Raw genomic sequence first — 6002 nt, 5'->3', positions numbered from 1 at the left:
CCGGGAGGGGGGGAGGCGAAGACCGGCCAGCACGGACCACGCTGCATGCGCCCCCATCCACGTTGTAACTTTTGAGTGCTTGCCAGAAAACAAACCTGTCGTTTCCCCAATGCAATGTCCTCCACCCCTCTTCTTTACTTCCTTTATAGCAACTGGGTAGTTAGGCGGTTAGAGCATCTGTTGTTGGGGAAATCCTCCTTAGTCCTCAAGGGGGGAAGTTTGGGTTTTTGATGCAATTTCACTTCCTGTCGTCATGAGTTAATTAAGTGCTTGTATATGCATGCTGATGTTTAGCCAGTGAGTAGGTAGAGCCGGTGAGAATGTGTGCACCTACCTCCCGCCAAAGCTGGGTGTCAATATGCATAGTGGCCATTGAGGGAGAGCCCTAATAGGCTAATCCATATATTTGGGTGGTGGTCTAAGGGAAACCATTTGGTCAGTTTGATTGCCCTTTGTGTGAAGCCCTTGGATCTCCCTGCAGTTGAAGTTAGGACTTGAGAGAGTCGAGATGTAGCCTAGAAGCTAGATAGGATATTGCAGGGGTGGCCAATGGTAGCTCTCCAGATGTTTTTTTTTTTTGCCTACAACTCCCATCAGCCCCAGCCAGCCTGGCCAGCCCGCTTTGGTGGGGTAGGGCGGGATATAAATCGAACAAAACAAATTCTTTGCTTCCTAGAAATCCCAGCCATCCCTTTCCTCGCTAGTAAACTACTTTGTTTCTTAAGCTAAACTCTGTGCCTGGCTGTTGTTTTGTGGTTTTGTCCATGTTACTCTGCTAATCGTATATCTAAACTCTAACAGGGGATTGATGGAGAGAGAAGACCTGCAGGGGTAGCGTGCGGAACAAACCTTCCCAAGGTGCTTCCAGCGCAGCGCTGGTTTGCCAGCTTTGTGACCCCGGAGGGGTGACCCTCTGTTGTCCTTGGGGAGCATGACTTTGAATGTAGATGACGGGCATTCCCACTTATTGCCATGGCTTTCTTGTGTTTTTGGAAGGCTTTGCGGCGGGAAATAAGCATGCCATCCGCTCTGCTCCCCTCTCTGCTTCAGTTTTGTTATTGTCATGTAGTAGAAGAAACCCAGTGCATAGCGTTTAGTTATAGGGGTTAGAGAATGTGATATTTGGGAAACTGGAATCCAGATCCTTCTTCACTATTTGTGTGGGGGGTGGTAAGAAGTGATGGGGGAGAGAAGACTCACAAGGACGGACTGCTATTACCTCCCCCCCCCACACACACACATTTTGTTTCCAGGGTTGTAGGTTTCCAGCAGTTCTGTTAACTGGCTTAGACTGTCACAGCCTTACGGAGTTTGTTTTGTATGACTTTGACTGCGAATAACAGACACTTCGCAACCTTTTCTATGATTTTTGTATCTTTTGAATGCTTGCCAGGAAATAAACTTTTAATTCCACCCCCCAGTGCTGTTTTCCACCCTTCTTTATTTCACTACGGGGAGTCGGGGACTGTGGGGTAGAGGGTTTAGGGTGCCTGACGCATGTGGGGGAGAACAAAGAAAGAGGGGGGGGGAAATCAACCCAAAATGAAACAGCGTAATAGAGAGTAAAGCTGCCTATAACATAATTCATAAAAACGTATCACATTTAAGGCATACACATAAATGAATTTTAAACATGGTAAAGCTGCAGTACTGCAGTCCTAAGCTCTGCTCACGACCTGAGTTCGATCCCAGCGGAAGCTGGTTCAGGTAGCCGGCTCAAGGTTGACTCAGCCTTCCATCCTTCCGAGGTCGGTCAAATGAGTCCCCAACTTGCTGGGGGGAAGGCGGAGAGGACTGGGGAAGGCAATGGCAAACCACTCCGTAAAAAGTCTGCCGTGAAAACGTTGTGAAAGCAACGTCACCCCAGAGTCGCAAACGACTGGTGCTTGCGCAGGGGACTGCCTTTACTTTTTTTATATCTATACACATAGATGAATTTAAAACATATTGGCTGAATATCAGACTGCATAATATTTGCAAACCATATACTATTTCACATATACAATTGATGGACTTCTAATCATCACAATAACCATAAGCGTTTTGGTTAATTTATATGTGAATATATATATTCCTCTGTGTGTGTGTGTGTATACACACACACATACATACATATACATACACACACACACACACACACACACATCAAGCAATGGCAATGATAGAATCCCAGGTGTCACTTCTTGTACAATGTGTAGTTACTTAAAATTATATAAAGTTGCTTACTTTGATGGCGTTATCTCACATCCCGTGATATTTGATACTCTGTCCCAGAGAACCAGTGGCCCCGTGGCGCATAGTGGTAAAGCAGCAGTACTGCAGTACCGTGGTCTGAACTCTCTGCTCACAACCTGAGTTTGATCCCTGGTGGAAGCTGGTTCAGGTAGCCGGCCCAAGGTTGACTCAGCCTTCCATCCTTCTGTGGTCTGTAAAATGAGTCCCCAGCTTGCTGGGGGGAAAGTGTAGATGACTGGGGAAGGCAATGGCAAACCACTCTGTAAAAAGTCTGCCGTGAAAACGTTGTGAAAGCAATGTCACCCCAGGGTCGGAAACGATTGGTGCTTGCACAGGGGACCTTTCCTTTTTTCCCAGAGAACCATAAAGGTAAATATTACGATGTGTGGGTGAAGGTTTCAGGACTATCCAGCTACAACTTCCTTTATATAATTTTAAGTAACTATAGAGCTCCCCTTAGACCAGTCGCTCTCTCTCTCAGCATGGCCTGCCACTTGGGTTGGTGCCAGGAAGGACACAAGAAGGCAAGAGTTGTGGATGCCATCCCGTTGGAGGAGGGATGAGAGAAAGAAAGATCAAAAGAAGTGGGAGGCGCTCAGAGAGTTTCAGGCTCACATACAGCAAGGCTTAATTCTGGACAACCGATCATCTGAGCAATAAAAGCATCCAATATAAAAGAGGCCAAAGGAAAGCATACACCCCTGCCCTGGTGTGGTGAAGGAGTCTTGGGCAGGAGAATGAAGAAGGGCAAAGAACAAAGTTCCCCCTAAGCTGCAGAATCTTGTGAGCAAAAATATTACTTTGTGGGCTACTGGCATTAAAGTTGTGAGCCACTGCATAAATTAGTGTGCTCTGGGGGCATCCTTTGCGAGCTGGAGGCTAAAAACCTGTGAGCTAGCTCATGCTAACGCACCTTAGAGGGAACACTGGCAGAGACTTTTGCAAATGTTGGACTACCTTTTTATCTGTAGATCTAACACCCAAGGCTTTTTAAAAACAGGAAAGCGGTCCTGGATGGCTTGGCACCAGGGGGTGTGGTCTAATATGCAAATGAGTTCCTGCTGGGCTTCGCCTACAAAAAAGTTCTGTTGGAAGCAATGGTGATTTCAGGGGGTGTGGCCTAATATGCAAATGAGCTGAGTGGGGAAGAGACAAATCCGTATAATTTCCATCATAGACCTGTTCGGCTTGTTCCCTCTTTTATGAAGTTAAGCCGTGCCCGAGCCAGTTTGGTGTAGGAGAGCCAGTTTGGTGTAGTGGTTAAGTGTGCGGACTCTTATCTGGGAGAACCGGGTTTGATTCCGCCCTCCTCCACTTGCAGCTGCTGGAATGGCCTTGGGTCAGCCAGAGCTCTGGCAGAGGTTGTCCTTGAAAGGGCAGCTTCTGGGAGAGCTATCTCAGTCCCATGCACCTCACAGGGTGTCTGTTGTGGGGGAGGAAGGGAAAGGAGATTGTGAGCCGCTCTGAGACTCTTCGGAGTGGGGGGCGGGATATAAATCCACTATCTTCATCTACCTCACAGGGTGTCTGTTGTGGGGGGGCGGAAGGTAAAGGAGATTGTGAGCCACTCTGAAACTCTTTGGAGTGGGGGGTGGGATATAAATCCAACATCTTCATCTACCTCACAGGGTGTCTGTTGTGTGTGGGGGGGAAGAAGATAAAGGAGATTGTGAGCCACTCTGAGACTCTTCGGAGTGGAGGGCGGGATATAAATCCAATATCTTCATCTACCTCACAGGGTGTCTGTTGTGGGGGAGGAAGGTAAAGGAGATTGTGAGCCGCTCTGAGACTCTTCAGAGTGGAGGGCGGGATATAAATCCAACATCTTCATCTGCCTCACAGGGTGTCTGTTGTGGGGGAGGAAGATAAAGGAGATTGTGAGCCGCTGAGACTCTTCGGAGTCGAGGGCGGGATATAAATCCAATATCTTCTATCTTCTTCTTCTTCTCTGCAGAACGGAATTTTTCAAGCTGCATCTCTGTTGTCTTGCTGGAGCTCCATCCAATGTAACTGAAAGACATTTCCTTATGGGTGTCTATATGGATAGATCCAAGCGGGCAGCCGTGTTGGTCTGAAGCAGCTGAACAAAGCAGGAGTCAAGTGGCACCTTTAAGACCAACCCATTTTTATGTAGAATGTCAGCTTTCGTGTGCTCTTAAGCTGAGCAGAGCCATACATACACTGCCTACCAGCGATGTATGGCTCTGCTCAGCTACGTATGGCTCTGCTCGCTGTGCTGGATTCCTCGTCTGATGAAGCGTGCTTAAGAGCACGCGAAAGCTGACATTCTAAATAAAAATTGGTTGGTCTTAAAGGTGCCACTTGACTCCTGCTTTGTTCGGGTGTCTATATGGTTTGGGTATTGATGCATCTGTGCCATTTGCTGTGTGAATGAATTCAGGAGCAATTCCGCTGATCTGCTCAAGAGGGCAAGATTTTGGGTGTGAGAAAGTGTAAAATGATGCTTTTGAACAAAATTCTCTCCCCCCCCCCCAATTTTAAATACACATTGGTTGTGTCTGCATATCTGCTGGTGACCGAGCAGAAGGCTAGAGAGTGAACAGTGTCTGAAGGGTGGATTGACACTAGGCGATGCGTGAATTTTGAAACAAAGGGAGTGATATGGAAGAGTCGTTTATGCCTCTACTCGCTTTTTAGCTTTCAGGCCTAAAGACGAGCCAGACTACAACGTAAGTACGGGGCTTCCTCCGGTGGTAAGCATCTACATTGCATTATTTCTATCAGTGGAACACATTTCTCTCTCCCCCCTTCCCCCCAGTGGCACAGCAAGGTGGACACGCTTCTCCTGGATCCTGCCAAGAACTCTGTGATACAGGCCAGGCTGAGAATGACTGGTCCAAAGTCATCATAAGAACCTAAGAGAAGCCCTGTTGGATCAGGCCCATCCAGTCGAACACTCTGTCACACAGTGGCCAACATATATGTGTGTGTGTGTGTATATACACACACACACACACACACACACACTGTGGCTAATAGCTACTGATGGACGTCTGCTCCATATTTTTATCCAATCCCCTCTTAAAGCTGGCTATGCTTGTAGCCACCACCACCTCCTGTGAGTTCCCCTGAGCTCATTGGCTGAGCAGGGACTTCAGGTCTCCCCAACAATAATCAGGCTATCTAAGGTGGGGGTGGCCAAATTTGCTGACATGAGAGACACCCTTCTCCAAAGGGTGATTAACACGTGGAATTCACTGCCACAGGAGGTGGTGGCGGCCACAAGCATAGCCACCTTCAAGAGGGGTTTAGATAAAAATATGGAGCACAGGTCCATCAGTGGCTATTAGCCACAGTGTGTGTGTATATATAATTTTTTTTTGCCACTGTGTGACACAGAGTGTTGGACTGGAGGGCCACTGGCCTGATCTAACATGGCTTCTCTTATGTTCTTATGTGACACAGAGTGTTGGACTGGATGGGCCATTGGCGTGATCCAGCATGGCTTCTCTTATGTTCTTATGTGACACAGAGTGTTGGACTGGATGGGCCATTGGCCTGATCTAACATGGCTTCTCTTATGTTCTTATGTGACACAGAGTGTTGGACTGGATGGGCCACTGGCCTGATCTAACATGGCTTCTCTTATGTGACACAGAGTGTTGGACTGGATGGGCCATTGGCCTGATCCAACATGGCTTCTCTTATGTTCTTATGTGACACAGAATGTTGGACTGGATGCGCCATTGGCCTGATCCAACGTGGCTTCTCTTATGTTCTTATGTGACACAGAGTGTTGGACTGGA

This window comes from Heteronotia binoei, chromosome 7, assembly GCF_032191835.1.
Source record: "Heteronotia binoei isolate CCM8104 ecotype False Entrance Well chromosome 7, APGP_CSIRO_Hbin_v1, whole genome shotgun sequence".
NCBI classification, from domain to species: domain Eukaryota; kingdom Metazoa; phylum Chordata; class Lepidosauria; order Squamata; family Gekkonidae; genus Heteronotia; species Heteronotia binoei.
Note: the sequence above shows the minus strand (reverse complement) of the source record.